Consider the following 27,271-nt stretch of genomic DNA (forward strand, 5'->3'; position numbering starts at 1 on the left):
AGAAGTTTTAACAGAACATGACTGAGACAAATTACAGAGGGGTCAGCTGGGTTGGTATAGAGTGCAACACGTCAGGGTGGGTAAGTCCATGATTTAGTAAAAGGGGAAGGAAGACACATAAAGATCAAGTCAGAACCAGTGCTGGGTCAGAGTTCAATTCAGGGTTGGAATAGTCAGGATTCAAGAGCTAGAATTGGAATGATTCAGCTCAATCATCTATTGAGTGTCTCTCAAGAAAGGCACATAATAAAATTGTTAAGACCATGGATGTTAGAGTCATACTTGAACTGGGGTTTGAATCACTGTTCTGCCACTTATTAGCGAAGTGACTTTTTGTCGAGTTATATAGCTTCTCTGCATCACTCTGACATGATATGCATGATGCTAAAGAAATGTTTGTTGAGCAAATTGGTTTTATCCAGAGGTTGTTTCTAGCAAGATTAGGGTTACTGATAGTAGCTCCCTACCTCAAAGTTCTATTCTATTCAGTTTAGTACTCATTCTTTTCCTTTGTCTGAGATGAGGGGAGCAGCTACTTGATGCTGCCTTGGCACCTAACCAGTAGGGGCCTGATTATTAGGGGAATATGAATCCAGCTAACAGGCACCCAGAAACCCATATGGGAGGAATAATATAAAGGAGGTCTCTGGGAAGAATTCTGAGATAAATAAATTCATGTGAAAATCAAGAAAACAAAAAAATCGACATTCTAAAATATCTTCTTTATACTTTTATGGCTCTTCTAATTGAAATAAGCTAAAAGAAAACATAATTAAGTGAATAGGTATTTTATGAGTCCTGGGCAAGGCAAAGGTTTGAATTATCTTGTTAAATTAAGTTACCAAGTAAATGCAATGTTACATCCTGAATTACAGCACGAAACAGATAAAGGACATTAGTAGAAAACCTGTGGAAATCTGAATAAAGGTTGTAGTTATTAGTATTGTACCAATGTTAATGTTTAAATTTTGACAAATGGTCTGTGATTATGTTAAGATGTTAACATTAGAGAAAATTGGGCAAAACTAGCTTCATAACTCTTTTGTAAATATAAAATTATTTAAAACTATTTTTTTTTAAATTTAGTGGCCAAATTCTTTTGCCTTCAAAAGTAATGAGCTCTGATTTGCTTTTTTATTTCACTGCACTGTTTGATATTTTTGAAAGTACATAGGAGTGAGGTGACACAGGATACTTTCTACTATGTACAATTTTGAACTCTGCTCTTTTTCTTAACAATGAATACATGAATTTCCACATGCCATTGAAAGTTCACCTAAGTGTGATTATTAACATGCATAATATATTTAATCAACCCTTTATTGATATACATTTAGTTTTTCTTCCAATTTTATGCCAGTACAAATAATGCTGCAATGAACATTTGTGTAAATATATGTTTGTGCTCACTTTTGATGTTTCCTTAAGCATAGAGACCTAAAAATAAATTTAAGGCATCAAAAAATATGAACTTTTAAAAAGGTCTTGCTACTTAATGCCACATCACCCTCCAGAAGGTTTTGACCAATTTATACACCTAGTAGCAGTGTGTGAGTACCCATCTCACTGCATCCTAATCCACACTGAATCCTATTACTAAGAACTAACAGTTTCCTTCCCTGTGTACTTGCTCTAACTTGGCTCCCTGCTGAAAATCTCTAGGTTCAACCTGCGGTTTTATAATGGCCAAGCTGAGCCCCCTCATCCCTCATACTTTTGCCATTTTTGTATGTAATTCTTTAACATGGTAGCTATATACATGATATTTTGAAGAAATCTTTGTAAAGAAAATATCGTATTGATAAGTAACTAGAGATTCTTTCTCTATAACTTTATTTCCAGGAATATTGTGAAATTTGCAGATGAACATTATGATTCCTTTTGATATTTATATGTACATATATGGATACTTTAATGCCACTGAAAAGATGGGATTGGGAAAACAAGTGAAAGTTACCATTTAGGAAGTTACCACCTACCGGGTTTTGGAGAACACCAAACTGGCATGGCCTGAGTTTACTAAAACGCATCATTACCTAGCACTGTGAGCTCCTCACATATAGTATGTAGCTTCTCAATTAACTAGACAGGTGTCTGATATCTGCCCATCTAACCTGAAGTAGTGCAATGGAGGCAAAATGGCCTAGTATGTTCTTGGTGGTGCAATATCATATCTGCTCCTAGTTTACTGCGATGGATCACAGTTAAACTCAAGAATTTCACTTGATACCAGTGGTTGTGGAGGAGAGCTTCCTGACCAGCGAGCTGGCCTCCTGTTCTACCACAGGGATTGCTCTGTCAGAAAACGAGCTGCCACCGCTAGGGAGGTAGGTCTTTCCGCTTCTGTTGCCCTTCACAGTCTCAGCTCCTCTCGTATTTATAAGACTCCTTTAATAGTCTTGTCTTGTAATTACATCTGGAGACAGGAGACAGCATCTTTTGATAGTTCAAGTCCTAACGCATTTAAATTGCTCTCCTAATGTTGTAAAAGAGTCAAATTATATATTCTGGTTTGCACTAGACAGCAATAAATGTCAAGGTGCCATCCACTCTGGTGTTTAACTCCTTGATGCCATCTGTTTTGGTGTTCCTCACATGGACTATACACTAGTGTTTTCCTATCTCCTGGCTCAAAGGGATCAAGTTGGGAGATAAATTTCACTATTCAAAATATATTAAAAGGCAGAGGCAGTTTGTAAACATTGCTTTAGAAAGCTAGGCATAGCAATAAAGTCAAGGACAGGAACCTGATTCAGTAAAAAAAAAAAAAAAAAAAGATTTCACAAGATTGTCATCTACTTTATTTTTAAAGCTGCAATAAGAAGTAACGATAAAAATGCCAATGATGCATTTCAGCCAAGTGATATGAACTCTTGCTAAACCAATTAAACTGTCAGTATACTATGGTTTCACATTTTCTGTAATATACTAGGTCACCTTAGGATACTTAGTCACTTAGGACTTTTTACCACTGATGCAAAATCAATTTGGCAATTTATAATCTTATATTGCATTATGAAAGTGTATTATTCTGCAAGAAAGCTGTTGGAAAAACTAGAGGTTTCTGAAGCCCATTCATTCCTTTCCTGTTCAGGTAGAATCATAAAAAAAATAAAACCATTCATGTTATCTGATATTTCGAGACTTATAGTAATTTTTGATTTATATCATTTTTCAAAAAAAGACATACCACGTATACAATTTCTAATCCTGATGCAATTCTGAATGTTAGATAATATTGCAGACATTAAAAAGTGGGAATTTTGACTGAAGAGCTCACTTTTTCACCTACATTTTTAAATTTTTGAATGTGTAGGCTGAAAGTACCTTTTGCTTAAGGGCGGGCTTTTTTGGTGTCCTGTATTTGGAGTTTAGAGCTCCAGCTCTCCTCAGAGACTGAGCAGATGGCCATTCATATTTAATACCATCGCATTTTTCAGTTTACTTTTTGGAAATCGTGAGTTATAGATTGATAAATCAGTTGTATTTGAGAGAAGGTGGGGAAGGAAGATGAAGGCTTGGAGGCATTATTATTATTATTAACTTTCATTTGGAAATATCTTCCTTTTTTCCTCTCTAGGACAAATAAGACCCTGCATTTGGAAAAACCAATGGCAGTACTAAAATGCACACGATGGAGTCTCAGTAGAGGACATTAGCTCATTAGCACAGTAGAAGACAGATCTGTTCCCATAAGATCATATAGCAAATGAGAATATAATTAACATAGACTGTATAGTCCTTTTCTTCTGTTATGAACTCAACAAGGGCTTCCTTTAACCCTCTCTTCTGACTATCAATAACACTTGTAAATACATCTCCTATCAACTTAAATGAAATGTGTGCCTCTGGCAACTGTGGCTGCATTAACACTAGATCATTTAATTTTGAGATTTAAACTTGAGGTTCTCTTCTTTTTGGGTTTAAGTCATGGTTACAAGGTAGGTAGGAGTAATCACCTTTATTAATTTAGATTCGGCTTGTGATCAGGCATCTTTAGTTAGCACTTGATACAAGGACTGTGCACTCACTACTCAGGTATTTGTCTATCCCCATTCTCTCAGGCATTCTCTCATTGATATCTTTTCTACTGTGTATTCTTCCTCAGACTCCAGACTCCAGTATGAACACACGAGAACACATTGAATGAAAAGAGAAACAGTATGAATTGAATAATTAAAATGAGAGTCACTTTGTACTTTCTATCTTGCTGAGAAAGGTATTAAAACTAGGTTTAACCGACTTTTTGTGCACCACGTATGGGAACAGAAGCTTGCACCTACATTGTTTCACTTAAACTCACAATGACTTTGTGAGGTACATAATATTGTTTCCTACTTTAGAAATCAGGTTGTGGCTCCAAGAGATTAAGTAATTTGCCCAGGATATTAAGATAGGAAGTGGTAGAGTTTAATTTCCAATTCAGAACTTTGACTCTAATTCTAGTATTCTATTGGTGCTCCCTAAGGGTTATTTATTATTGTCAATATAGTGAAGTCTCACTAAGCCAGACTACATAGAGAATGGTAGCACATACCATAATAGGGGTTTAGAATGTGGACAAATGAAGAATATTGACTCTTTTTTAAAATTAAGAAACATATTAATTTTAAAAAATTCAAAAATACAGATTAGATAGAGAAGAAAATAATTCACTCATGATACTAAGACATGGAGATAACTACTCTTTACAGCTATATGTATGGCTTATAATATACATACTATTTTATATCCTGCTTTTTAAACAACCTAACAATGGCTTGTGACATACTCTTACATAGATGTCATCATTATTTTAATGGCTATGCAATATTCTATTGTTTGAGTATACCATAATATATTTAACCAAGCCATCTTGGGTATTTTAATGAGAACCAGTCCTCTGGTTTAAGAATGCTCCCTTGATGTCACAAAATGCATGGTAATGTGGCTCGTTAAAATATTCAGAATATGCATTTTGTTATAGATAGCTATGGTTGAATGTACACAGTGTTACATACTTCTTTTCAAGCTGGTGGTTTCCTAGGATGTGGCCTCAAAATCTGACTTCAACAGCTTCTGCTTCGATGTCCACAGGCAACACTAAAGCTCATAACTCCTGACAGAGGCAGCTAGAAGCATGGCGGCCAAATACAAGGTATAATTTAAAGGAAACAGAAACTTCCTTTTCCCTGTAAATCTTATTGGAATTGTCCTCTGGGTTGACATACTCAAGACTTTGGTTAAAAAGTTGGTTAAAAGGCAACTATTTCTGTTTAATTAATGTAGTGCCTATTAAATCAATTTAGTGTATCCACACAATGGAATATTATAAAGCCATTAACAATAATGTTTTCAAAGAATATTTTGTTTTATGAAAAAGTCATCATAATGTTAAAATTTTATAAAAATTTGGATATAAAACTGTGTGTGTGTGTGTGTGTGTGTGTGTGTGTGTGTGTGTGTGTGTAGTTTTTTTCCTACCTTGGTAAAAAAAACCCACATGTATCTATGGTGAAGTATAAAACTTTTACATACACACACACACACACACAAATATATCTTATTTGAATGAGGAAAACATAAAATTATGACTTAAAACTTAAAATCTTAAAAAAGTAACAGTTTTGATTATTTACTATGTGTTAGGCACTGAACTAGTAGCTCAGTCTTAACACTGCAAGTTACCATTATTGTCCATTTGAGGAAATCATTTGCCCAAGACTACAAAGATTAGATGGGGCAGATCCAGGATTTTAACTTGAGTCTTTTTCCAAAGCCTTTGTGTCATAAGATAAAGTTGAGGACAAGATACAGGGAAGTTTAGTTTTTATTTTTTCTTAACTGGTTGAAAACCAAGCAGTCAAAGCAGTATTGGGACAAGAAAATAGAAGTTGATGACCAGGTTATAGGTATGAGATTTATGTTGGTGAAACCTGAGAGGTCCTTTGGCACCAGGGTTAGCCCAGGTGCTCTGCATCCCCGGAGTTAATAATATCTAACCTCCTAGTGGTACTGTGAGCATTAAATGAGACAATGTGTGTAAAGGGCACATGGTACATGCTTGCTCAACAATGGTAGCCAGTATTATTATTTCTCTTATTTAAGACTTCGCTTGTTATAAGGATTAGAGGCTCCAAGAGACTGGAGGGAGGACATGTTTACCCTACTGAATCCCGTCACATCTTACTAGTTTTCAAACATTCCTGACCAGTTGAAATGCCTTTTATTTGAACCTTTCAAATAAACAAGTCCTAATCAGCTTTGTGGACCCTACCAACTTTTTCAGAAAATTACTCTGCTTTTTGGGGGGTTATTTATTTACTCACTAACAATAGGGACTTTGTGTAATACAAGGGAAGCAGGAGGTGATTGATTTGGAGTTAATAGACAAGCTTTTTTTTTTTTTTTAAACCCCTATAACCTGAGGAGGCTTGATTAGGTTCCACTCCTTTAGGAATCTTAGAGAGTCTGGGAATTTTGAGAACAAAAGCTCTGCAGGAAGGCTACCAGAGAGAGAAGATTCTTCATCAATCTTGTACATTCTTAAATTTTTCATTCTGTTTTTTTTTCCCTTCTCTTCAGTCCCTAGAATTGAGTGGTATTATCTTGAAGCCATGAAGATTTAAGAAACAACCAGAGTTGGCCTCCCTTTGTTGAGCTTATGAAAGCCATATTTAGTTTTAGGAGGAATGTGTTTTTCCCTTGGGAGGCCCCTCTATACCTGCAGCCATCAGAAATTCCATATTAAAATCCCACATTTAAGTCTTTATGGCTAAAATCTGTTCTAGCGTGTCTGGACCAAGTCCAGCTGTCAGACTGAGATATTATTGACTTTCTCCTCTCAAGTGAGTGGTTTACATCTGCTGGCTCCATTTCTTTACCACTCATTCTGAAACACCTTGTAACCTGGCTTCTGCCACTGGCTCTTTACTACAATTGCTCTCCTGCAAGTTACCAACTGACTTTTTGCTGAATTCTTTGGGGCTTATTTTTCCTTCTCCTCTTTTTATGTTTCTCTTCCCTTGGCTTGTGACACTGAATATATGTTTCCCTCCTACCTCTCTGAGCATTCCTTCTCTCCTTTTTGGTGGCAGTCTTCCTCTTCTATCCAAATGTAACTGTTCTCCAAAGACATGTCTTTAGTGCTCTCTTTCTCTACTCTTCATTTTCATGGCTTCTGTTGCCGCCTTAAAATAATTAGCTCTCCAGTTCTGACTTCTTACCAGTGCCTCAGTCCTAAAATGCTCTTTTAGAATCAGGCTTTGTGCTGTGAACTTTATATACATCATCTCTAATTCTCACAGCACTCTTCAAGGCAGATAGTCTTAAGCCCTTTATACATAAGAGGAAACTAGCTCAAATGAGTTACATATGTTTGTATTTTTCCATTTAGATCTCCTACCATCAACTGAAACTCAGCAGGTCCAAAAAAGAATTTCTTCTTCTCTGGCTTCAAATTCCAAACTCCTTATCACTTTAAGGCAATGTCACTCTCCCACTTTCTGTTATATCACTTGCAGGCTGAGAAAGTTGAAAATCAGACAGGTAATTGCTTTTGAATAATGCCCTCCCTCCCCAATAAAACCAACCCCTTCAAAATCCCCCAAGCCCGACTCATTACGACCTTGTATCTTGAAAATTAAAGTTTAACTTACTCTACAGATGAGCAATTCCCAACCATTATGAGAGCTAAGTTTGATAACTTTCACACACTGTGTGCCCGGAGTTAAGTATAATTCTCAGCCTTATCTGTGCTTTCTTTGGTCCTTGAGATACACTCTTCCCAAGCAGATCCCTCCCATAGGTGGAGCTGGTTTAGGTTCTGCACGGTTCCCAGTGCACCAGTGGTAATCCTGCCTCTTTCTTCTCTCTTGGACTAGAAAGCCTATTGGAATGTGAGTGATTTAGTGATGGTATTTCTATAGTATAGGAGCAACTTTCTATTTGCTATTTTTTTTTAAAAAAGAAAATTACTTACAAATGTTGTAGTTCAGTATTAGTAACAGCTGATGCAAAACACATATTCACAGCTGATCTGGACATACCAATGTGTTGAAACAATGAGTTTGAAAACCACTTCTGTAGCTTAGGGAAGGCCCAAATGCCCATTGGTGAGGGACGGGTCAGCTTCTCTGTGTGGCATATTAGCCTAATATATAAATTTTTAAACTTGATACTACTTAATCAAAGAAGTAAGAAAGTTCACATCTTATTGAAGTTCATAACAGGATCACCAGGTGACAATGTCTCATTGAGGATTCTCCACATGCCAAACCAAATGCTTTACTTGGGCTGTTTTTACTCTGCCAGTATCTCTATGACCATTTCATTTTTTAAAAAGCAGAAATCTGTCATAGGTGCCATAATTTTCAGTGGGAGAAATACAGCCAAAAGTTCAGTTATAAACCATTCTTGTGAAGTCAGACTTAAAAGAAAGTATTGACTCATTGAGAAATTTAGCTTATCTGTTCAGTATTTCAGTTTCTTCTATTAGAAAGGTATGGGAGCCCGGAATTACAGTGATGCCATTCTTTAATCAGGCTTGACTGGAGTGGCAGCATGGTGTCAAAAGAGAAAATTACTCTGATTAGCCTTTGGTGAATTGTCTTCTTAATAAGAAAATTAGAACATACCTTTTTTTTTTTTTCTTAATCTGAGGAGTTGGGTATTTACTCACTGTCACAGAAAGTTGATAAAAGGCTGATGTGTTTTCCCGCATTTTAACCTATATCTAGTTAAACAAATGTGTAATTCGTCCTATATGTACTGCATTCATATATACTTGTCTATAGCTAACACAGTACCTAGCATTTACTTGAGGTTCATTGAAAATTTATGGAATGAATGTGTTACTTTAGTGAAAGAGATTAAATTATGATGGTTAGCATAAATAAAAGTTTGGTATGGGTAAAATCTAATTTGAAAATCACTGAAATGCTTGTGTTTTATGAAAAGCTTTATTCTAAAATGTAAACTATTAATATCTCAACAGCCAAGCCACTTTTTTACTTCTTGGGCTATATATAATACAGAGAGTGATTCTAACCTTTAACTTAGCACACACCAATTGGGGCAAGAGCAGTGGGGAGGGGATAAAGTTGAAAAAATGGTCACTTGGAAGCTTCATACCATCTGGCCACAGTGAGTCATGGAGGATCCTGCATCAGATTCATTTGGGAGGCTCAATATTTTCTTGGGCCGTCTCTATAATTTTTATGTCTTATAGGCAAAGAATTTGGCTTGATGCTGATTAGAGTCTGACCAGCAGCCAAGATTACCTGTGATATCCTATGCTCCTCAGAGAGTAAAGTTCTTGAACAGAATCCTAATTACAACCAGTTTAGCTCACAAATAGGAAATCAGTTTAATTGAGAAATGGTTGTGCCTGTTATGTGCTCACATTTTGTGATATCTTCTGTGGAAATATAGGACATGTTCCTTGATCCAGAGATGCTTAAAGGTAAGGTAATTCCAAATGAAATAGTTAAATAACAGTACCAGGTTGTCTGAAAATCATAACTTGAGAAGAAACTATGAAGATAATTTAGTCCAAACTTTCTAGTTACAAGGAAGATGGAATCAGGATAGGAATAGAATTCCCCAAGGTCTGCCAGGCAGTTGGTAGAAGTTGGAGCTAGTACTCAAGTCTTCCAACTCTTGGATACATTTTTCATTCTCTCGTATAGGTGATTATATGATATTTTGACATGCTTGCTTTGATCAGCTATTTTGATGCTGGGAACTTTTTGATGAGAGCATTTTAATATGGGGGCACTTCTGCAACAGCCTGCAAAACAAACTATTAAACATTCAGCTATTTTTTAAAAATTACCAAGTAATCTGCTAAACAGACAGCCTTGTCCTATCCCTCAGTTTCACTTCATCCCTCAGCCTTGATTGTAGAGATCAGGGATGAGGTGGAAGTGGGGATTCAAGGATGGAATGAGCATCATGGATGGGGTAAAGCTCAGAGAAGGAGGGGTGAGGGATGGGATTGGGGGTCAGGCACCATCTGGCAGGCAAAGCACACATCGCCAGGAGTCATGTGTTTCCCACACTTGCTCATCTTTGAAAGGCCATTAATCATTCTGGGCACATTATCTGCTCATTCTCTGAGAATTCTTTTATTTCTTTAATAGTCTATTTCTTAAAATCTCTGATTTCAAACTTTCAAGAGATAGGAATGGAGTAGGGAGGGATATTTGTGTCAAAATATAGTCCCATAGTCTCAGTCTCAGGCTTCACTGGGAATCCTTGAATCAGTGTTTGTCAATTCTCTAATTAATATTCCGTATAAAATACTACGGGAAAGTAATACGCTTCTGCTATTTTAAATACTGTAAAGCTTGATATAGAGTTTTGAGAGAGTAGGACTGGTAGGCTCTTTTGAGGTCTATCCTTTTTGAAAATCTAACAACGTAAAATGTATTTTTTTCAGATTCTAAATATATTATTTTTTCACTTTATGAATGCAGTTTTTAATGTACAATTATTTTAAAAATTTACCTCTGAAATGTAAAGACTCTAAAGGCCAAAAGGACTGTATATTCAAAAATATTCATATTGAAGAAAGTAGAAAGTAAAAGTTCCCCGTAATCTGGGTAGGGATTGGGGAAAAAGTATCGGGGAAGTAAATGATAAAACAGACTCTAGTAGTCTGTTTTTGTCATGGCCGCATCATTATGTCCACATCAGAAAAACGTGCCAGAATGTCAAATATAAATATAGGATGTCTGGTTTTTAGCAAAACATTTGAGAGTCTTCTGTAATACCCTTGTGCATAAGGTTGTGAAATTTGACTGCATAACTAGTAATTAGGCAAATTCACAGCTGGTTGAGCAACTGATTCAGTATTAACCTAGAGGAAGATGTATTTAGTGAAGGGCCACAGGGCTGTTTTTGGCTCTACCTGGGCATTCATTTAACAAATACTGAGCACTTACTATGTAAAAGGTACCCTACGTAGCACTGTGAAGAATGCAAAGTCCATGTCCATATCATGGGCCCTGCTTTAGAGAAGCAGATTTTTGGTCACAGTTGATCACAAAAACAGGCTTTTCGCTTTGCAGATAACACAAAGCTGGGTGGCGTAGTTTAATATATAGGATGACAGAATCCAGATTTAAAATGACCTCAACTTGGAGGAACTCTAGGTCAAAACCTACAAGATGAAATTTAACAGTGATAGATGTAAAATCTTGAATTCAGTTTTAAAAAATTACATATGTACAGGATATGAGAGATGTGACTTGGCAGCAGTTTATGTAAAAAGTTCTTTGGGATTTAGTTGATCACAAGTTTAATATGAGCCAAAATGTGGTGTAGCTTATTTTTTTTAAAGCAAAACAATTTTAGGCTGTATTAGAAGCATGTGTGCTGATCAGACCACATCTGGAGTATTATGTTCAAGTATAGTCACCACATTTTGCTAACATTGACAAAGTTGAGTGTATCCAGAAGATAGTGACCAGGATGGGTCTGAAAATCATGTCACATGAAAAAACAGTTGAAAGAAAGAACTGGGGAGATTCAGCTTTTGCATTAGGCCTCAGTTTAGACCCTTTAAGTCTTGGTTAGGTTCCCTCGCTATGTACTTCCACACTACTCTGGACAATCCTCATGGCTTCCCCAGTAGACTGGGGCTTTGTTAGAACAGGGTAGGGTGTCTGTGTGTACTGTGACGTCCATGGTGCCCAGTACTGTGCTTGATACAGGGTGGGTCCCCAGTAATGCTTAGAGAATGAATGAATTTTCCAAGTGTGAAGGCCTTACGTACAGCTGGGGAAAGCTGATAAAAGAACTGTAGTAATCGGCATCTATAGTCATTAAATAACAGAACAAAACAGTACCTGAAAAGCTTTTAAATGATTCATTTTTTTTCTCTCCTTTTGGCCTCTGCTAGGACCTGACACTAGATTTTTTTTTTGTCTACTTTAACAGAAATCTTAAAAAGCACTCTTTCCCAAAAGAATATTTTAGAAAATGAGTTAAAGTTCAGGAGATGCAAATGAAAACAATGAGACAACATTTTTTTTTACTTGCAGATTAAGAAAGGAAAATATTTAAAAAATGATATCCACTGCCAGTGAAGATTTAGTCAAATGGACAGTCTTATACATTTTTGGCACAAGCCTTTTGGAACAGCATTTTGACAATATGTATCATCGAGGGCCCGAAAATATTCATGGTTTGATTCAATAATTCTACTTCTGGGACTTTCTCCTACGAAAGTCATCCTGAATATAGAAAGAAAAAAAAAAGCCTTATGAACAGGGGTGTTTTCTGATAACAAAAATTTAGAAACAACAAAATATTTAATAACAGAGGAGTAAATGGTTATATAACCTGGGATATATCAATTTGATAGACTGTTATAAAGCCATTATAGTTTGTAGTTTCTGCAAGATTTAAGCTGTATATATAGTATAATACAACTGTGTGAAAACAAGTAAGCTTAAATCTGTATGGAAAAAAATCCAGAGAATTTATACTAAAATGTCAACAATGGCTGTTTTTCAGTGTGAGATGATCTATTATTTTCGTATTTGGTATTTTTTTTTATGCCTACAGCACCTGGTCTTCCTAGGTGGTCTTCCATCCAAGTACTAACCAGGGCTGACCCCGCTTAGCTTCCGAGATCAGACGGGATTGGGCTCGTTCAGGGTGGCATGGCCGTAGACTGTATTTGGTCTTTTTTGCATTTGCTAATATTTTCTTCAAAAAACATTTTTATATTGAAGACAATTTATAGTGTTCCTTATGATATCTAAGAATAGACTTGTAGAGTCCAGGTCTTCGACACCCCTGTGTATCACCAGTTATATCAAGGATATTCTGAAACTGTGAGGAAAAAACAAACCCAAACATCTTCAGAGCAAAATTAATTTTAATTTTGATTTTGATTTTAATTTTTAAAAAAAAATGATTAAAATTAATTTTAATTAATTTAATTCAAAACATATATGTAAATATATATCCTAAACACTTAGATCATGAATATGTTAATGTACTTCACAAGTAAAAGACAATACAGCTCTTCCAAAGAAAAAAGTTCAGCATTCCAGATTCTTGAGAGCCAGATACCTTTTGCAAATGGAGATGATAAAGTGCCTTAAGTGACTGGATCCTGGAGATGAGGAGGGAAGAATGTGAGATTGATTGCTAATGGATAAGAGTGAAGGCTTGCTATATACTGGAAGAACCTAGATACAGGTATTATCTTGTTAAATCAAAATCTGTTTGAATGGATATTTAGATGTTGCTTAGATGTATGAAAGTTCAAGCTGTCAGACTTCTGTATACTGTAAAAATGCATCCATTATAAGTAATTTACACTACTCCATAACTCTAAACATTCAATTTAGTCCAATTTTCTTCTATCGAAATTACTAGTAGCTTTCCCAATATCTATTGTTTAATTTAACATGCAGTTTACTGTCTAAAAAGAAGACTTGTTCACAGGCATGTTGAATGCAAACTTCATTGTGGGCTACGTATTAATGCAGCCTGTCCCCTCCTCTTTAATGATGGCAGAGATTCTTTGTCCCTGAGTCACTTGCATCACCATTTTTTCCCTTCATTCCCACTAATAAAAAGTACACTTGCAGAACTTAGAAAACTGTCTGTGATGTTGTGGGAGGCAGGGGTATCAGCATTTACCAGAGGTAAAGAAGAGATCTTGTTTCACTGAGAAGATGCAGAATGTTTGAAGACAGTCTAGGTTTAAAGAAAGTGGAGTTCTTATAAATGTTCACATTTGGTGACCCTTTGTGACTTAGAGTTCTGCTTAGCATGTATATCTATCTCTGTGGAATTAATTTTCTCCTCTATTTTTAGGTATATTGCATGTTAAGGATCATGTGGACAATACTATTAAGAAGATGAATTTAATAACAACTATTTCTGTCCCTTACCCGTTTTTGTCCTTTTTTCCCCTTCCTCTGCCATGTTTTTTCCTCTTACTTTGAATATTATCCTTCATCTTTTCATGTATCACCTTGTTTCTGTCTCAAACTCTTCTTCACAACTGACCAACTCCCTTGATTTTTACCCCAAATTTCTGCTAAATAAACATTTTCATACAGCATTTTCATAAAGCATGGAGATTCTTTGAGAATGGATTTGATATGTATTTTCTTCTTAAGATGTTCTAGGCTGGTTGATCTGACAAGAGATTTTCCAACTGATAACCTGAAGGTGTGATCTCCCTCAGATGAGCATTCTTAAATAGGGAACTGGGTAACTTGAAAGAAAGCTATGTACTTCAAAGCTCCTTTCACCTCAACCACAGTTAACTTTACAGTCACACTGGTCTGGCAAGTGTTAATAGTTTGATGATTTGCCTGCACATAACTCCACTGGAACCCGTAGATTATTTCAGTGGGGAATAGCCAGTGAGACTGTTTATCTCTGTGTAGATAGAGATTGAAAAATTCAGAAAGAATTCTATTGGAGTGATTTATGGCAGAGACAGCACAATTTTATGAATGTTTTCCCCCAGTATGGCCAAAATATGTTGGCAAATCTCAGTAGAAGATGTACTCTTTCCATTGTTCTATAACTTCCCTATGAAGTAGGGTTCTTGATTATATGATTTTCCAAACCGTTTTTTTTTAAATAAAATGGTTTTAAGAATAAGTATCTACTGATAGTTAAATATGTAAAAATATCGGTGCTTGATGAGGATAAGGGAAACATTTATTTTGAAAGGAGCAGATGGTACCCTGTGGGGCAAAGATGTTTTGGTAAATTTGCTTTCTTTACTATGTGCATAAGGTCATGTACAAATGGCCAGAAAGCAAATGGAAAGTGCCCTTGAGGCCGTTTGCACTTAGATGTCAGTTTTCTTTTAGGAAAGGTTAGTTTTCTTTATTTTTGTTTTCATACAGCTGTAGGCTCCAATGTTGTTTGTTAGTTTCTCTTTTTATTGCTGCTTATTTAGTGCTGCTTCATCAAGGGCTTGGGTTTCTCTTTGAAGTATCTCAACTTCTCCTCTATAATGCAGTTTCTTAAACTCCCTAGTGATAAACTAGACTTGAGCCAATAACCTAGATAGCACATTTTGCCTAAGTGGCTCCTGCCTTCTTGGCAACATTTGAGTCTGTAGGGCTAGATATGCTAGAATGATTATTGATTGGGGCATATTTCCTCCTCAGTAGCTTTGTTGGTCATGGAACATCTTCTCTGTCTCTTTTTGGGTAGCCAAAGACTGTCCATTTCCAAGGCTATGAGACCTATCTCCTCCTGTCCATCTCAAATTGGCCTTTTTCCTGTGTCTGAATTCCCAGAGCACTTTCTGCCAACCTGACAGTAGTCTCAACACTTAATTTTATTATTCTCTAGCCAGTTTTTGTATCTTTCTTTTTGCTTTCCAATTAGTTTGCAATGCTCTGAAGGGGGAGACCATATTTTACAGAACAATTCCTTTATTAGCAACATGTATGTGGTCCAGTTATACAGTTTGTGATCAGAGGAAGAGGGCTCTGGGATGTCAAAGGAAAAAATTGGCGAGGGGGATGAGGGATTGGTACTAACTTTTCAGTAAGTATTTATTAAAAATAATGTCAGATATATCAGAAAACTTAAACTGGATATCGATGAGTGTTAATATTAATTTTAAGGTTATAGTACATTGAGTTATTTGAAACACTTCGGCTATACTTCCTTCTGTTCCATCATCTAGATTGCTTTGGGGATCTGTGCCTGAACATTGGCATGGCTGTTACCAAAGGCTCAGGGCTACGTGGATGGAGATCTTGTGGTCCCTTGTCATCCTGAGACAGGCTTGGAAAATTAGTCTCTGCTTGTCTGGTACACCCTGGCCAGACCACCAGCCAGAGAACAGGTAGCCCTATAGATCAGGTCATTGGTGCCTTCTGTGCTCTTCCAGCTGCAACCTTGTGTGTGTCTGCCTTTTTCCTCAGTCACTTCTGCTCAGTGCATCAGGGTAAGAGTCAATGAGAATCCAAAGCCAGATTTAAGCCAGAGTTAGGACAGTGAGGGAAAGGAAGATTGAGTGTCATAAAGGCAAGTAAGAAAGGGGAGAGGTGTGGGAATGGTACAAGTCAGCCCCCTATTGACTTCCCACTGTGTTGTCCTTTCCTTCTCTGCCAATGACTTGCTGCAAAGGAGATACAAGTCCCTGTTCAGTAATAGAGATATGCACAAAAAATGTATTTATAAGGGGAGTTGGTTAGTTGTATCATTGTTTATAATAGTGAACAATTGAGAATGGTTGTGTAGAGCAAACTATGATAAAACCATTAAGAATGGTGTTTTCAACAATTTCTAATGAGAGTGTAAAATGCTCACAAAATAATACATATAAAAAAGCAAGATATCAAGCAATATTATGATCCCAGTTGACTATAATACACATAAAGGAAATACTATAAAGAAATATACTAAATATTAAGGGACATTATTTTTGAGTAGTGGAATCATGGATAGTATCTTCTTCCTGTTGTATATTCTAAAATTTCTCTAATGCAGATTTATAAATTTTACAATCAGAAAAAAAAAAGTTCCTTACCACCATCTTCAAAACCCATATGCCAAGATGGAGACAGTTATTCTTCTGAGAACAAAAGTAATATATTTGCATTATGAAAATTTTTTTAAATATAGAAAAAAGAGGAAAAAACAACAGTAATGCATTGTCTTAAAAAGTCCTTTAAGTAAAACTCTCCCTTTTCAGAAAGGTTTACTTGAAGTATCACTGTAGTTTCTGTTGCCTATTAAAATAGTGAGGGCTCAAATACTGGGTTAATACAAGATATTTTCAAATAGGTCCTTAAAGTTAGATGGCATCTTTATGTATGATTTTTAGAAATGAAAAGGACCTTTTATATCTTCTGACCCAGCCTCGGGATAAGTTCAACTGTAGGTTTTGACAGTATTCTTTGCCAGGCACAGTTTTAACATATCTGAGACTCAGAGAGTCTAAGTGACTTCCTTCAGGTTACACAGCCAGCTTTAGAAACCTGGAGATAAGCAGTCCTTTGCTCTATCAGTTATATTTCCAATGTGGGAAGATGTTTTTGGCTTTCTAGGGATAGTGGCTTTTTAAAAAACACGAAGCTCAAATTTCTTTTCTGAAAAAAAGGAATTATCTTTTGTTTTTCTTGCAGATATATAACCTTTACTCGAAAATATCTAGAGGCAAATTAATATATTGGTATATATACACATGATATATATATTATATATTAATACAATATATACAAATGAAATGAGGATTACATATGTATATATAAAATGAGCAAATTATTTGTTTTGGTGAAATAAAGAAATTGGTGCTTGTGTTTGAGAATGTATCCAAATTAAACCAAAAAATACTCTAATATCAAGTAAACATTTGGCTTAAAAATTCACTTAGGTTAATGCTTTATAAGCTTTTTTGTTATACCCTCTTTGAAAATAGAATTATTTGACTTATAGTCAATTTCTGAATCAAAAAGTAGAATTTCAGAAGTCTTTAAATGCATTTATTGTAGAAACGGTTCTTTTGGTGGACTTTTGTAGTGGTGTGTTAAAGAAATACAATAATTCTTTTATTTGATCTGCTTTAGAAATAGAAGTTGGTTTGATTCAAACAAATTCCTGGAAAACCCATGTGATTGTCTTTACAAACAATTTAACAATATACTCTTCCAAGGAAAGAGAAATGGACGATACAAAACATAAATTACCTTAAAACATGAATCCTACTTGTGAAGAAGTTCCCAGATTCTCCCTGTGTGGTGCTTGGTGGGCCTTTTGGTATTAATAGTTTCCTCTTTGTCAACTTTTGCCCAGTTGGAGCTGGTTTGGAAGCCTGCTTTGCTCAGTGGTGGTGACTATGTCACCCAAAGTAGCCAAGAGAACATAGACTGTAACTGAGCATTGAGATCTCTAGGAGGAGTGCTTTCAGCAAATGGAGAGCCCTGAGAGAACTTTGAAAAAGGTCCTACATAAGATCTCATATCCTGCGTTTTAAAGAAGATAAAGCCTTGTACTTTTGTTTAATCCTTAGACCTTCCACATGAAGCAAGTTATATACATCTGGTATTTTCTCAGATGCCACAGCTAGTCTGTCTGGTTGGCCTCTGACTCTTAAGAAAAAGTGGGTAGGGTTGCTGCTTTGTTTTTGCTACGACCACTTGATTGCACTTCTTTATTGAAAATATCCATTTTTTTTCTCACAGACTTTTTGCACAGGGCCCTGTATTTGTCAGACAATCAATAAATATTTGATTGCTATCTTCTAAATGGAAATTCAAAATTTAACATTCAAATATTGAAGTTTCCCTGTATAGAAAAACATAGAAGTCTCTGCTAGAATACTTACTTGAATACTAGGAACCAGCTCCTTTAAGTGAATTGGCATGTTGATACTGAACAGAAAGACTGCCCACCTGGTGCTAGCAAAGCCAATTCTCCACTGGGAATTGCGGTGGAGAAAGATTGGCTATTTTATTATAAGTGCTGCCACCCAGGGAAATAGAAAGCTAATGCTCAAAAACTCGAAATCCCTGATTCAGGGTTCGAGATGGGTTTTTAAAGGTATAGAGGAAGAGGTGTGTGGAGGCACTGGTGGGGCAAGTTTTAATTGGAGGACTTTGGAGCTTGGCCATTTATGGTAAGGGGCTTTTTAGCACTGGATCTTCCTGGACAGTGGACCCTTCACTTTGGAAAGGGTTCTGGTTTTCAACTCCTGATTATGTGCCAGTCCTTTGGTTCTGTGTGTGTCTGTGTGTGTGTATGTGTGGCAGTGGGGTAGGGGTGAACTTTGGTTCCGGGTGTAGCTGGAAGTCAAAGTTCTCTCCTTTGAGCATGGTTTGCCTGGATGGTTTTGGTCTGTTGTCTTCGAAAAGCAACTTAGTATCTCATTGAACTGTTACTGTGGTTACAATGTGTGTGTTCTGCTTCTCTGCTTCAGTTTAAGTGGAATTTAATAATCGCTGTACTATTAGTCCAATCACTTGTTTAATAGCCACCTAGAGAATTAGGATCTTTCAATAACTGGTGGGAAACTTAGAATCCTAGAATTCAGTTAAACTATGTATTGAACATTCCTTCAGCTAGGCTTCTGAGTTGGGTGGGAGTTAGCATTTACATTTGATGATGGTTAAGACTTAGTCTCTGTTCTTTGAGATCTTATAATATAGTAGACTGAAAAAGACTGATGATGTACAGTTTAAGGAAGACACACGTGGACAACCAAAAGAAGTGTGTACTGGAGTTCATTAGTAGTGGCTGTGAATACCAGGGTCCTAAGATGCTGAAACAGTGAGGAGAAAAAGGATATGTGTGTGGTGGGAGTAGCAAGAAACAATGTAAGAAGGAACAGGGATGGCTGTAAGAAGGTAGATATGGCCTCAGAGAAGTGGGGCACTGTTCATTAACATGTGCTGAGGTTAGTTGGGGATATCATGAGGTCAGCATGTCCCACACTGTATAAGACTGTTTGTTGTTCAGTATAATGAACTAGAACCATGAAATAGTTTGTTTCATATACAGAACTCTATTTACAGAGACAAACAAATATAAGAAATATCCATACAGCAATGTGTAAGTAGTTAAAAAGTTAACTTTTTATCCAGAAGACCTCAGTCAGCAAATACTTAACAAGGTCAGACATCATGGGGGATATAAAACAAAACAAAACAAAAACATGTGTGTTACTTAGCTGAGAAGATCAGACGTATGCAGATGAAAAGTTGACTCTTGTTATAAGGCAGTACAGGTCAGTTGCTTATACACAGCAACTGTCAGTGGAATCCAGGGTATGGCCAGCTCCCTGGGTCCTTGGACAGTCAGGAAAAGTTTCCAGGTTTTAAGCTAGCCTTGATGGTTCGACAGGACTTTTGTTGGTCCAACATAATGCAAGATCTGCAGAAACATTCTCTTTTGCCCTTTGAAAAGTCGCAGTGTCTGACCTGTTCTCATAAACTCCTCTTCCAAACAGGCTTGTGCACTTAGCAATAATAGATTGAACTATCAACTCCTTAAAGCACACCTGGTTGATAATTAGCTCAATCACATTGTGTTTCGGTCATTACCCTTGGATTTCCCAAGGATGAGCTTAATTCATCACTCACATTAAAGTGAGTGCTTGCATGACCAAAACTCAACTAAATAGAATTTCTATCTCTATTATGTCAGTTTAATGCTGTGGTAGTTTTATTGCAAAATAGGTATTGGGTTGTAATTTGCCACCCAAATATCTGCACAGAAATGGTTAATGTATGCTCTAAAAAGATTTCAGATGGCAAAGGCTCTTTCTCTCTCTCTCTCTTTTTTTTCCTAAACAGAGCTTCATTTGAAGAAAGACAGAGAGGAAATGAGCTGAAACTCTTATTCGAAGAATTTAGAGTTGATAAGATCAACCGTTGTTTGTTCAGAAACTACTTATTCTGGTTTTATAGCTTATAAATGTATTGATGATGGATGCAGCCTCCTGCTTCCAAAGTTTTACAGAGCTTATTTTGTGTTTTTACCATACTCCCTTTACCTCTGACCCACTGCTGGATGTGAAGGGATAAACTGGTGGTGCCTATGCTATATTGCCAAAGTGGGAAAGAAAAGGGGCACCTTTATTATATATTAGATTACTAGCTAGATGCCTGGAATGCTCAAATCTACTTGCTGGTTGCTGTTTAAAAGGGAAAAATACAGATTAGCCACTTCTAGGAATGGTGCCAGGCGTCTGTACTAAGGCAACCTATTTCCAAAAGGCTGTAAAAGTAGCCCCCAAGTAGGAGGTTCAGATTTCTCAGTAAGCTGACCAATAAATCCAACAACCAGTTAATTAAATATGCTGGGAGGAATTGTTCATCCTCCATTATCCACCTGTTTTTGTGAATACTCATTGGTTACAAACGGAAGGCTACAGTTTAACATTTCAATGTGGCGGGGGAGGGGGGCTTAGGAGACTTCTTTTTTACAGCAACCCAGAGATATAAATGGACTATGTGGTTGCCTGATCCTCCTGCTTGAGTGTCAAGGTTTATTGGAAGCTAAAGTGATGTGAGGCTCCCAGAGATGAACCCAGTTATTTTACTTGCCTCAGGGCTTCCTGGCACCATTTGGAAGAGCATGTTTAGAGAGAGTATCTCATCTCTCTCTTCTTCAGGCTATGTTTCTTAAAGTATGCCAAAACCTGATGGAAAACCTTCCTGCCCTGACTGCTGCTATAGGCAGGTTACCACAGTAGCCTGATACTCAAAGAGTGCTAGATGTTGGGTCTTTTAGAATTTCAACTTGAAAAAACTTAAAAAAAAAAATATATATATATATATATATATATATATATATATATATATATATATATATCCACTTGTGAAGCAAGCAAAAACTTGGGCAGAGTAGACCATCTGTATCATCCCAATCATCAAAGCCATTAAAAAAGTACACAAAGAAAGTAATATAAAAAGCTTGGACTTGGGAGTTAAAAGTTCTGGGTTTGAGTTCTGAGTGTACGATGTGTTCTCTGTGAGCTGAGCTCCAGCGGCTCATCTGGAAAACAGGTGTAATAGCACGTACCTCATGGAGTTGTTATGAAGAATAAACAAGATGTGTGAGAACATGCTTGACACAGTGGATGTCCCATACATGTTTTTTGAGTCAGATTTTGTTTACTTAATATCTTCTGTTGCCTTAGGTAGATACAGAAAGCATACATTTATAGGGAGCTGAGATAGAAGGAAAAAGTGTGGTGGTGGTGGGTGCGGGCAGACCTAAACTCATGGATTATAATTTTGATCACTAGTAACCTTTTTTCTGAGATACCAATATTAGTGAATTATGTTTCTCTTGATATTTTTTGCAGACTTTTAAAAAATTTATAGGCATTTTGATGGAAAAGAGAGAAAAGTGATGAAACTTGAATTCTAGTCAGGGCTTTGCAACTTAATAAGTCACTTTTCCCCTTTTAGGGCTCAGTTTACTCTAATCTAAAAACATGTTGGAGTAGATTAGAACTGTGATTCTTTGTTCACATCCTAAAATCACCGGCACAGTTGGCTTTTTAGTTTTTATTGATTGGGACTGAAAGATTTTCTTTAGGGTGAAAAGTTATGGCAGAGACTTCTGAGTCCAAGGGTGGAGAAGCTTAGCAAGGACAAAAACTTCACTCACAAGGGAGCAGTAATCAGGAGCCCTGATTGATTGGGATGAATATACAGATCGCTTTTATTCATGCTTTTGAGCTACATGTAAGCATGTGTTGGGTTTTAAGACTTTTCTAAAAGCAGCTGAAGCTCTTATGTGATTTGCTGTGTATTAGCAGGATATGAATTATTAATTCTGTTTGTATTTGATCATGAAGACCACAAACTGGGACCCTATTATTTGAGGGCTAAATGCATCCCCTTTTCTCTATCAAAATAGGTTTTCAAATTGTCATCAGGGCCAGCCAGCTATGAACCCTCTAAACGCCTCTATCTGCTGCTACCTGAGATTTCTTTAATAAGTAATGGCGGGGAGACTGAGAATCACATCATATGAGAAAAGCTTGAAAGAACTGATACTTTCCAGATTGGCAAGTTGGAGTTTAAGGGGAGGCGTGCTTTTTGTTATCAAATATATGAAGATTTCTCAAGTTAAAGTATAGTTAAACTACTTTTTCTGGCTTTGGTTTGGGAAGAGGCAAACTAGATTCAGTGGAGGAGAGCTATGGGGCAACGTAGTTTTCTCAAGCCAGGCTATATCCTTGCAGCAATCCAAGTTGCCCAAAGAGAGAATAAGCTACCTCATGGAGATATCAAAATTTCCACCACCAGTCCCCATTCACAGCCCTAGCTGGAGTAAAAAGTTAGCTTCTTTGAAAAATCGGAAAAAAAGTAGCCTCTTTGAGTAGGAAGTGGACTCTGTTTGCTGGAGTAGACCTGTAGTGATCAAGTGGTCTGGCGATGCCTTTATTATACTGTGAATACTTCTAGGGCCTAGACCATGTCTCATTTGTATTCTCAGCACCCAGCATAGGGCCTAATCATAGGAGGAGCTAGAAAATATTTGTTAATCGAATGAATGAGTGAAAATATACTTGCAAGTAAACCATAGATGCTTTAGGTCTCAAGATCAAGTGTATTAAGTTAGTTTCCATGTAACTACAGTGTCCCCTTAGATGTTTCTATGTATTTCATTCACAGCAACTCACCCATTAAAAACCTCTTTAGAGAACTAAAACAGTACTGACAACAGAAGGCCTTTCTACACCAATGGAGAAGAGTTGAACCATGATTTTAATCTCGGGTAAGCATTATTAGGGGTATATGCATGTAAGGTAGTCCAAAAATGGCTACAAAGTCTGGAAAGAATTTCACACATTTTGATGGAGAAAATGTATATACAGAAAAATAGAAGAGAGAACAATTTAAAAATTCTCTTATTTATTTTTTTTGGCGAGACAAGAGGACTTGTGATTGTCTCATGTATACTTTGTGAGAGACTTCTGTGCTAATTCTGGAGGTAAGTATTTACAGTTCTAAGGATCCAGAGACACACGAGCATGCACTGTAAAAACAAAAGGTTGAGGCTTCTTAGTAGACCTATTATGATCTCAAGGGGATACCCTAAAGAAGGGAGGATGAGTAGGCAGAGACTTCTCTTATCAACAAAAATTTCATCAGTTTACCCTTACATTAACTGGCATGATCAGATAGTGGATGTTTTTCTTGGTTTGTCAAGCTTCCTGAGGGTTAACTCATTTTTGAGATAAAATGTCTTCCCTACAAGATGCCACTGCATAGGAGCTAGAAACCTGCCTCACGTCACTTTATTGGTTGCTTCTGTAATTACTAGCTGTTTAAATAAAGCACTTCAAATGAGGCTTTATAAAAATAGAGTGAAGATAATACTGAAGGACTAAGAAGGCTAAACCTAATGGAAAATACAGTCTCTTCCTCACATGTCTCACAGGTATCAAAATGGCTTTAGAAACCATTGAGAAATGATAGAAACTTAAAAAATATAATTTGATTGGAAGCTTGAGAAGATACCAATGGCTTTCTGAAAGACCGGGCCCTGAAAAATATTTGGGCTAGTACTTAATAAAGTAATTACAGATGCATATAAATCCTTGGTTGCTTTTGTGTGCTGTCTTATGACTATGGCTTTTACTTAACCTGACCTGCAAAGGTTTTCCTGACTAGCTGCTTATGTGAGCACTGCCTGTTCACTTTCTTTTATTTCTCTCTGAGGTACATAAAATTCTTCACAGGGACTTTAGTGAGGCATTTCTCCCCGAAGAGTCACGTAGGCAGCTTTCGAGGGTAGTTTGTCAGACTAAGTATTTCCCTCTTTCCTGCTAGACCCTCCTTCTCTTTCGGTGTGGGGTGGCTTGAGGGTGTCACCATAGGAATACTGCTTTTGAGTCACCATGATCACCATTTAGTGAAAAATAAAATCCAGGCATCCTGTTTGGACAGATTGTAAGCTGTGACATTAGACCTTCCTGGTATGCAGAATGGCTTTCATCACTTTGCCACCCCATTCAGTGAGGTTAAAGGTCTCAGGAAGGTATTTGACTTATGACTCAAACTTGCCCTCACTGCTGAGCAATGATGGGTCTTTGCTTGAACCACTTAGGAGGCACCCATGGGAGCAGCATACCAGAGGGAAGTGAAGGAGCAAAAATGAGCTCATTACAGCATTTGAAATGAAGAGGGTACCAGGAGAAAAATAGAATGTTCACTGAAGGCTTTGCCTGTGTGTGTGTGTGTGTGTGTGTGTGTGCATGCTTGCATGCATGTGTGTATTTTTTAATGTTCTGCTCAGGAATTAAAATAGTATTTTGTAGTATTTTGTTCAGAAACAATAAAGAGAAGCTAAAAAAAATGTAATTTGTCTTAGATGGGAAGATTCTCAGAGCAGAGACTAATGTCCCTTCTGCCATTTCTGTCTTGATCCAGAATCTAATATTTCAAGGGATGATACTCCAGGTGTCCTTATTGACCATTAAAAACTATTATATACTTTTTTGTTTTAAAAAATGTGTGTTTGTGTATATATGTGTATGTATGTGGGTATGTGTATGTGCATGTGTGTACACACACTTTTCCAAAAAGCATTCTGTCCTTTCTGGATTTCATAATATATAAGTAATAAAGCCACAAGTGTTCATGATATTAACATTTTTATGCCAAGGTTAAGAAGTCTTAGTCTAGATGATTCATGATTAAACTATCCGGGTGACCTCAGTGGGTGTTGCATAACCTGCCAAATATTCTCAAAACAAAAATAATTTTAGCGCATTTTAAGAAACAATCTTTTACATCAAAAGCTTAAAATTTTTGTATAACCTTAGTCAAACAGTAACATTTCTCAGAAGTTTTTAAATAACAACTTTATCGAGATACAATTCACATACCATAAAAATCACCCTTTTAAAGTGTATAATTCAGTGGGCTTTAGTATTTCACACAGTTCTGCAGCTGTCACTACTGTATAATTCCAGAATATTTTCATCACCCCAGAAGAAACCCTGTACACATTATCAGTCACTCCTCATTTCCTATCCCCCTTAGCCTGTGGCAACCACTATTTTACATTCCGTCTTTATGGACTTGCCCATTCCGGACATTTTGTGTAAGTGGAATCATACAATAGTTGTCCTTTTATCTCGGGCTTCTCTTACTTAGCATAATATTTCCAAGTTTCATTCATGTTTTAGCAAGTATCAGAACTTTTCTTTCCTTTTTATGGCTGAATACTATTCCATTGTATGAATATACACATTTTATTTGTCTATTTATCAATCGATGGACATTTTCATTTCTTGCATCCCGAGGAATTTATCCTGAGGAAATAAATAGGTAGGCACATAAAGAATTAGATATAAGAATATTCATTGTGACATTATAAAAGTGAAGTGCTGGAAATGACCTGAGTCTCCAACATTAGGGATTGGTTCAATTATGGACCATCTGTATGATGGAATACTGTAGAGCTTTTAAAATGATATTGTAAAAGGATTTATAATGGCATAGGGAAATGCTGGCTTTTTAATGTTAAGTGAAGTACATAAAGTATGATCCCATTTTAAAAAAATGTAGTTAATATGCATAAGAATAAGATTGGAACCATAGGTAAGAGGAAACAGCAGTTTTCTTTAGATAGTGGGATTATAGAGGGGCTTATTTTCTTCTTTCTTATCTGTATTTTCTAGTTTTTCTAAAATTATCCCATAATTATTTATTGAGTGCATAGTATGTGACATTGTGTTATATACATGTATTTTGTAAAAAGGAAATTTAAAATTAATGTTATTCTTAAAAACAATCCAAAAGGAGGTATGGAGGGTTATGTATATTGTGTCCACACACATAACGCATTTACTAACTTCTGGAGATATGATAGGATCTTACAAGCAGTACTATGTGTTATGTTTTATCTCCTAATGGATTAAGATGTGCAGATAATGACATACTTATCATATAAAAAAAGACATTGAGTCATATTTTTGGAGCGGTTTTGTGTAGCTCTGCTTTCTCATTGGAGTGTCTAAGCTATTCTTTCTCCTACAAGGAAGTGATTGGAAGTAGAGTTCAGTTTATTTCCACCTACATGGTCTGACATTTTGACATTTCCAGACCTGCAGGATGTTTGAGAGCAAACAACTTGGCTTCTACTGAAAAAATTAATTATGCTGCCACTTTCACATTGTGATGGGCCTTTGAAAGAGGACAAAGCTATTCAAGTAGGGAAAAATGAGATGGTTAACAGGATGACAGTAACATAAAGGTTTTGAGTCTGGAGAAAAGGACCTCATTAGGCATTGATTATCAGCATAGTATAAAGTCTTTCAGAAAGTGTTACTACTTTCCATGCCATTGTGTGTGGAAGAAATTTAAATCTGTTTCATTTACGTCATAAATGAAATTTGTGTATTATAATAATAGGTTAGTCTTGCCTTAGGCTGCATCAGTACCTCAACTTGTCAGCTTGTTTACTGCTCTGACTGGCTTGACATACCAAGCCAGTCACCAAAATATAGACACAAAGAGTCAAACTCATTTGTGTGTTCGACGTACAACCATTCTGATGGCCTTTTTGGAGATGAAGTCAATTTGGTCCAACAGGAATATGTATACAGTCCCCCCTTATCCACAGTTTCACTTTCCAAGGTTTCGGTTACCCATGGTCAACCATGGTCTAAAAAAGATTAAATGCAAAATTCTAGAAAGAAATAATTCATGTTTTAAATTGTGTGTCGTTCTGAATAGCATGGTGAAATGTCTAGCCATCCCACTGGGTCCAGTTGGGACCTGAATCATCCCTTTGTCCAGTATATTCAAGCTGTATATGT

At 36.5% G+C, this 27,271-nt stretch overlaps 1 protein-coding gene and 1 pseudogene across 1 annotated transcript in view; one reads left to right on the forward strand and one right to left on the reverse strand.

The window, feature by feature from the left end:
• Positions 1 to 27,271, forward strand: part of GPC3 (glypican 3) — a 438,722-nt gene that overhangs the window by 57,221 nt on the left and 354,230 nt on the right. The gene's annotated exons all lie outside the window — the stretch shown is intronic.
• On the reverse strand, positions 12,544 to 12,662 carry LOC111733306 (annotated as a pseudogene).

This window comes from Pteropus vampyrus, unplaced genomic scaffold, assembly GCF_000151845.1.
Source record: "Pteropus vampyrus isolate Shadow unplaced genomic scaffold, Pvam_2.0 Scaffold548, whole genome shotgun sequence".
In the NCBI taxonomy this organism is placed as follows: Eukaryota; Metazoa; Chordata; class Mammalia; order Chiroptera; family Pteropodidae; genus Pteropus; species Pteropus vampyrus.